Source organism: Pteropus medius, unplaced genomic scaffold (assembly GCF_902729225.1).
Source record: "Pteropus medius unplaced genomic scaffold, Ma_sr-lr_union100, whole genome shotgun sequence".
Lineage (NCBI taxonomy): Eukaryota > Metazoa > Chordata > Mammalia > Chiroptera > Pteropodidae > Pteropus > Pteropus medius.
The window spans coordinates 23,480-32,056 of NW_024352570.1; positions in this window are offsets into that span (position 1 = coordinate 23,480).

An 8,577-nucleotide genomic window follows, 5' to 3' on the forward strand; every position below is an offset into this window, starting at 1 on the left:
TGCACCACTGCTCCACCATCAGTGGACAGGGTACCTCCTAATCCCAGCTTTCTGTCTTCTTTCTTTTTTTCACTTCCCACCATTCCCATTCAGGTATATTTTCCAGAGCTGTGCTGGACGTGGCAGGATTTACCACGTGCTGGACATGGCAGGGATAGATTGAGAAGAGATGGGGAGTTTGTCGATAAAAAAGATTCAGTTTATAATCAATGATAAAAGAGAACAAGAGAGAAGGGGATACATTTGAGAAATTGGACTTATCCAGGGATAGAAATATCTTTTTTCAATTCAAGCAGGAGAGGACTCACCAATGGGTAAGAATGTAGTAATATTTGAAGATTTCATGCAGTAATATTTATAGATTTCATAATTAGAAGCAGCATTTCTTCTGATTATCTAATTCTTCTGTGTAGTAGGAGGTGAGCCCAGTTTTGAAAGTGAGAATTTCTGATGTTCAAAAGACAATGGGACTTTCTGAAATATTTAAGCATGGAAGAATGCCTTGATTTTAAAATATGAATGATAATCATTAAGGCATAGTAGGATGTCAGATCTTTATAAGAACCATTGGGAAATATGACACATGCAGCCATGGAAAGGGGAGATATTTGTTGTAGTCTGGGATTAGGGATCGATCATCAAGTGTGCTGAAAGGTCAGAGGGGCCTGAGAATTGTTTGTGTGAGTGAAACTGATCTATAAACTGAGGCGAGGTAGGGCTGATTTGGGAATCTGGGTCAGTGCACTGGATGATCCCCTGTGGTGGGAGAACCTGGGCAAGGGAGTCATTGTGTGAACAGGCTGGAGTCGAGAAGAGTTGTGATAAAAAGGGGGTCTCTGATCACTGACATGAGAAGTGACATAGCCACATAAAACTTGAGTCTGGGATCAACCTCTCAAAACCAGGATGTTTAGCAATTTGAGATGCAGAAACAGGCAGAGCTAAATTTAAGTTCTAGCTCTGTCATCTTCTAGTCATAGACTTTTGTTATTTAAATAAAGCTTTCTGAACATAGTTCACATCACTTGTTAAATGGCAACTAATCCATAAATAGCAAGGTTATAGTGAAGATGACAGAAACAAATATATATAAATCCCAATCACGGGATCTCAATTAATACTACTAGAAATGTTTTCTGTTTTCAGGATCTCAGGATCAAAGGGTTGTAAACCATGCCTGTTCCTGACACATTATCAATATTTGCCCATGCAATAGTGTGGGGGTTTAGAATGATTCACCCCAAGATGTTCCTCTGTGGTATGCAGATTGCTTTGAGCTCAGGCTCAAGAGAAACTTTTGCCCTTCCATTAACTACCTAGAAGAACTTGAATTAGGGACCTTGCCCATAAAAAGAGATTATCAGACTTAGCCTCTTTTGACCTATCTATTTAGGTAGTTGTCTTTTCTGTATCTCTTCAGTCTGCTGCCGAATCTTCTTATCATCCTGCAGTGACCTTTCAAAACCCCAAAGGTGCATTACCACATTCCTAGCTCAGAATGTTTTATACACCTCAACCCCCATTTCTGTCTCCAAACCTCTCATGCCTCAAGGGTCTCTGACTCTGTCAAGTATGTGGGGTTTCCAAATATATGTATGTATTAACTTTGGATATTTTGTCTTGTTAATCTATCTAATGTCTAATTGATTATTAGACCAGCCAAAAGAACCTTGAGGGTAGAAGAAAGTTTTATTCTACCCCCAAATAGTTGGTGATTAACATTGATTTAGGTAGTACTTTACAGTTTACAAATACCTTTCTATACATAAATTATGAAATGAAGAATGTTTCTGCCAATAATAATTACTAGGACAGAACTCCAGTTACTACTTCACTAAGCTACCTGAAGAAGTCAACTCATTTCCCTCCAAAGTTTAACTTCGGTCTATATATGATGAGCCTGTCTGCCCTGTGGGGATTGTTAGACCCAACAGTAGACTTATGTATGTGCTTCTGCTTCTTTTCTGTGCAGTGGTTTTTTAGTGCCTGATTTGTGTGATGAGAGTCACTGACCCTCCAACAAGACATGAGTCCTTGGATTGTTTCATCTACCATTAAATATATTCCGAAGTAACCTGGCCAGATGTCCATAGCCATGGAGGGCAGAGCTAGGGTTGAGGTTCTTATGTTGTCTGACTCCCACATGCGGAAGAGCCAAAATGACTGAGGGTAGGTACATCCAGAAGGTGGGGGCAGGACACATCAGGGAGAGGCACAAGATGTTGGAGAACAAATGCTGGTGCATTTCACCAAGAATTATTAAATGAGAAATTGGATAGTGATGTCATTGCTGTGGAGACTAGACTCCCCAAATGACTATTATAAAGATTTCTTGGGATTTAGTGTTAATCCTAGTAATTAAATATTAATGAAATAATGACTCTGATCAGGAGATCTAATTAAATTGTAAAATCCCATAATTTTTATTTTGTTATTGTAAAATGGGGATATTACTATCTTCCTATGTACAGAGCTAATGCTACCTAACTTTTGACTTGGGAAAGGAAAGGGCTCCCCCTGATTGTACATGCCTTTGAGTTGGGCTGGGAGGGGTCACGCCCAGGTTAATGGTTGAGGATTTCTCCCTGGTGTATCTAGCAATGCTTTAAAAGGCTGGATTCTCATGGCTTTTTTCTCTTTCCTCAACTACATCTGCTCAGTTTTCAGACCATCCTTGCATGAGAATGTAGGTTCCTGACAATGACACAACAAGGGAGAAGGGACTTGCTCTTATTTCTAAATCGATCTATCTTTGGCAAATGATCAGGTTTCTCCTTTGCTCCTGGATCTTCTAACTGTGCCAAGAAAATAATAGTGCCAGTTATGTTCACTGCCCTGTTAGGCATATGGCAAATCAGGGACCTCCTTCCCAACATTTACATTCACTTGACTGATCTCTAAGTCTGTGACTTTGCAAAACACACAGGAGAATTTTCTTTATTATTATTATTTTTTGAAATCCAGCTTCGGGCTCAGTGGAGAAATAATTCCCTCATTTACCATGTTAGTGGCTATGAGGCAGGAGTTACATTAGGGGCCCTCCCCACAGCAGCCAAAATGAAAAATAACCTTTATATAATAGCATTGACTTAACTGTCAGATTTGACACCATAGTGAGACAATGATAGCAAAATTTCCCAACATAGACATGCACAGAAAGACAGTTGGTATGACCTAGAATTCATCTCTGCTTCATTATATCATCATTATAATAAATTTACATTGCTGTTTTGACCCACTTTATGGGCAAACCAAGTGAATTATGGGTATATGCATGCTCAGAAAGAAGGTTATATAAGAAACCTGGCAATCAAGGCTTGTAGTGAAAGGGCTACAGTGACAGAGGGAGGGCCAAAGCCTTACAGGCAAAATAAAAGAGCCAAAGCAGGAGGCTTTGGGGCTGAGTGCTCTTGGAAGTCTGCTCTCCCACTTGAGAAATGTACTTTCTCTTTCAATAAAAGTAGCTTGCTTCCAAACTTCTGGGCATCTGCCTGCAATTCATTGTGGCTGGATGCCAGAAACCTGGGACTGGGAGTTCCAGGATTCCCCAATCCGGTAACACCTTTCCAGTGCCATGACTCGGATCCAAGTAATCATATTCCTCCCACATCTTGGATTGAGGGGCTGGCTTCCTGCCATTCTATACACTCATGCCAATCTCTCTCTCTTTCTCTCTGTTCCCATGCACTATATGCTTGTGTACTTCCTCTTCGTTCTTGGCTTCTTTCTATGGGAGCTGACTGTCCAATCTGTGACTACTTTTCTGGAAATCACCTAACCAGGTGTTATCACCTTGTCCCTATGGAAAGCTCAACCCCTTTCACAGTGCTTCCACATCTTTTCTGTTGCTCCACTGAGTGGACTAAATGGAGGTGGAAAGAGGCAGTGAATCCTTTGTTCTCAGTAAAAACCATAACCCCTGCTGTTGGGAAACAAACAGAAGGTTCTGTGATCATGTTTTTTTCCAACCACCAAAACAGGCTCATTCCATCATGAGAAGTACTGGCAGGAGAGGTCGTTCTCAAAACAATCCTCTTACCCCATCTCCAAGTCCTTTCAGGACATTGTCCTTGGACTGCCCTTAAACCCCCCAGAGGACAGCAGCAGACTACTTGGAATTTCTCCTACCCTAGGACTTTGGACTCTAGGGCACAGGCTCTTCTGTCAGTGCAATGGTTGAAATTAGGACAGGCAAAAGGAATTCATCAGAGATATCTGGTAGCAGCTCAGTGGGATGAGGAGGATACCCTGAGACTCCACCAGGATATATCTTGGTTAAAACTCTTGAGGGTTGCCCTGGGAGAATCTAAGATTTCTCATCTCTCATTTTAGGTGCTTACTTGTAAACATGGGAAATGTCCCATTTACTCCCCTGGGTATTATCTGAATCCTACATGTGGAGGAGCCAAAATGATAGAGCAGGCAGATGCAAGCTACCATGAAAAACCTCACTCAAAACCTTGCCATAACCTCTTGGATGCATCCTGAAGAATTGGAATATTTTCAAATTAGGGAAAAACGGCTTATATTTTACTATAATAATGCATGGCCTCAATACAAATTTGGGGATGGGAAATTTGGTCAGAAAATAGAAGTACTAACTATAATTCCATATTACTACCAGACCTGTTTTGCTGAAGAGAAGGCAAATGGCTTGAGGGTCCCTCTGTACAGGCCTTCATGATGCTTAACAGAAACCTGGCCTTTTGTAAGGACCTTGTACAGCCCTGTGTTGTAGGAGTTTCCCCTGACATCTTAGATGATACCCTCTTCAGTGGCCCTCCTATCTCTCAGGGGGTTACTGACTCTCCTCCCTACTCTCCTCTATAACCAAGCCCACTCAAGGTTATTTGGAGTGGGGCCTCATTCCTCCCACCTTTTCCAAAAATGTTACCCTGTAGGGAAGTGGCCAATGAGACAGAGGTTACTATACGTGTCCATGTCCCTTTCTCTATTATTGACCAGCAACAATGCAAGGAAAAGTTTAGATGCTTCTCAGAGGACCCTGCTGATTTTACTGAGACTTTTAATCTTTGACTTTAGCCTTTTATCTGGCCTGGAAGGATATATACATTATATTAGCTACCTGCTGCACCCCAGAGGAAAAGCAATGCATCTGGGATGCAGCATAGCAACATGCCGACAAATTACATGGCCCAAATATCTGAAACTGGGGACCTGAGGCTATGACTGTCCCAGAGGAAGACCCCCATTAGGACTATAACAAGCAGGACTGATCTGAGACAGGGACAATATGATACAATGCCTTTTGGAAGGAATGAAAAAGTGTATAAAAGGGTATAAAAGGGTAGAGATGAAAACCCTGCTCTCCTCCAGAGGAGGCTCATTGAGGCTTTTAGAAAATATACCAACTTAGATCCCTCTTCAGTTGAGGAGTAAAATCCTCATGGGGCAACATTTTTTTTAATTAAGTTTATTGGGGGTAACATTGGTTGGTTAATACAATTATATAATTTTCAGGTATACATTATAATTTGCCATCTGTATATTCTATTGTGTGTTTACCACTCAAAGTGGAGGTTCCTTCAGTTACCAGATATTTGATAGGGGGCAACATTTTATTAGCCAGACTGCCCCAAATATTAGAAGAAAACTCCAGAGATTACGGTTAGGGCCTCAAACTCTCATGGCACAATCACTAAACACTGCTTTCTTGGTTTTCAACAACTGGGACCAAGAAGAAAAGGAGGAAAGACTCCAGCAAGAGAGGAGGCAGAAAAAGTATAGGCCAAACTGATTGCACTAGCTGTTAGCAGCACTTTTGGGAGCACCATGCCACCTCGAGGTTGCCTAGGAAGACTGGAGAAACTGCAAGCTGTTACTGGTAAGCATGATAAGATCTGCTTCAAATGCAAGCACCCCGGGCACTGGGCACAGGATTGTCAAAAGTCAGTGCCAGGACCTTGCCCGCTATGTGGACATTATAGTCACTGGAAGCTCAAGTGCTTTCAGTCCCAGAGAGGATGGGGGACATGGGCACTTATTATGATTGTAATGCAGGATTGACAAGGCCTGAGGACCCAAATGGCCCTGATCTCTACCAACATTCTCATCACCACCAAGGAACTCTAGGTTAATGTCAATGTGGCAAGTAAGCAAATTAACTTTTTTATTGGTATAGGGGCCACTTACTCTGCTTTAACCTCTCATAGTAGACCTCTAACCTTCAAAACTGTGCCTATTACAGGAGTGGATAGTAACCTTCAAAATTGTTTCTTTACACCTCTCTTAAGTGCCAATTTGGGAACAAACTATTCCTCCACTTCTTTCTAGTAATTCCTCAGTGTCCCATTCCCTTATTAGGCAGAGATCTTTTAAGGGACTTGGGAGCTATTTTGAAATTCCTGCAACATCCCTCTGGTCCCAACAAAATCATGGCCCTAATAGATAATAAAATTCCTACTCAAGTCCTTGAGGCAGTTAGACCTACAGTCTAGGAGCAGGGAGTTCCTGAGAAGGCAACAACTACTTGATCAATAGTTATAAAGTTAAAGCCAGGAGTTGCCTACCCTCAGAAGAGGCAGTATCTAATTCGGAAGGAAGCATTAGAGGGTCTTTGGCCCATTATTAACAAATTCCTAGAGCATGGACTCTTAGTACCTTGGCAGTCGCCTTGCAACACCTCTATTCTCTCAGCAATAAAACTCTCTGGGGAATATAGGCTAGTCCAAGACTTGAGACCAGTGAATGTGGCTGGAGTGCCTCTCCATCCCATTGTAGCCAACCCCTATACCATCCTCACTCAGGTACCAGGAGATGCAATTGTTCACTATTCTAGATCTGAAAGATTCTTTTTCCCCTGCAACCCTGTTTAATCAGATTCTCAGTCTCTATTTGTCTTTGAATGAACTGACCCAAAAACCCAAAGATCTCAACAGTACCCTTAGACAGTACTCCCACAGATTTCCAGGACAGTCTCCACTTGTTCCCTGAGCCCCGGAAAGAGATCTGAGAGACATACAATTAGACAAAGGGCTCCTTCTTCAATATGTAGATGATATTGTAATATGTAGGCCCTCTGAGGGAACTTCCAATTTTAATACCATAAAAGTCCTCAATTTCCTCAGAGATGGAGGTTACAAGATGTCTCAGAGAAGGGCCCAAATATCACAGCAGTGGGTTAATTATTTAGGGCATATATATTAACCCTTGTATAGCTGGCAGTTGTTAACTGATAATAAGAGGGCCTCCTTGGACTTAGCCATAACCAAGTTGAAAAAAAAAATAGCTTTGCACCTTTCTTGGGATGGCTGGCTTCTGTAGAATATGGATCCTTGGCTTTGGATTACTAGAAAAACCACTCAAGGTCCAGATTCAGAGCCCCTTGACTGGACAGGAGATTTTGACAGAGTTTATGAGAACATCAAAATTACCTTGAATGAGGCTCCTGCCTTGTGTCTCCCAGACCTTTCTAAACTCTTTTCCTTGTACGTGGTGGAGAAAAAAGAATAGCAATGGGTATCCTAGTTCAGAAGTTAGGGGAATGTCCCCAGCCAGTTGGATATTTTTCAAAAAAATTAAATAATATTGTTTGTGGATGGCCTCCTTGCCTGTGAGCAGTAGGAGCAACATTTTTATTAATAGAGGAGGCCATCAAGTTAACCTCATCAAGTTCAAGGAATATTAGGAATGAAAGGACATCTCTGGCTTACTAAGGGAAGGCCAACTAAATATCAGGCCCTACTCCTAGACACCACAGAGGTAACCCTAAAGCCCTGCAGTACTCTAAACCCAGCCCCATTAATGCCAACTGAAACTTCTCCTAATCTAGCTCACTCTTGCTCAGAGGTAGTCAAACTTGTCTACTCTTGTAGGGCTGACATATCTGATACCCCATTAGAAGGTACAGAGAAATAGTTTGATGGTAGCAGCTTTGCACAAAATGGACGGAGGAAGGCAGGATATGCCATCATCAGCTTATATAAAACTATAGAAACCCATCCCCTGGCACTGTCCACATCAGCCCAAAAAGCTGAGATCATAGCCTTAACTCAAGTGTTAATCCTGGGACAAGAAAAAAGGATAAATATCTACACTGACTCCAAGTATGCTTTCCTTGTCTTCCACGACCATGTAGCCATCTAGAAGGAAAAGGGGCTCCTAACTGAAAAAACATTCCTATTAAACATGGGCCTGAAATCTTACAGCTTTTAGAAGCTGTACAAAAGCCAAGGCAGGTAGCAGTAATCCATTGCAGAGAACACCAGAGAGCTACATTCTCCATTGCTCAGGGCATCAAAGGCCAACTGAGAAACAAAAAGGGCAGCTTTATTGACAAACTCCAAGATAACATTATTCTCTTCCCCTAAACTTTTTGAGTCTTGCCCAATATATACAAGCAAACAGGTCTCATGGACAATTGAACAAGGTGGCAGACTGAAGGGACCTTGATGGTATATAGGCCAAAAGCTTCTACTTTTCCAGTCATGCCAATGGAAGATTATCAAGAACTTACACAATTCCTTCTATATAGGGAGGGATGCCATGGTTACATTGGCAAAACAAAACAAAACAAAACAAAACAAAACAAAACAAACAATAAAACAACTATTCATA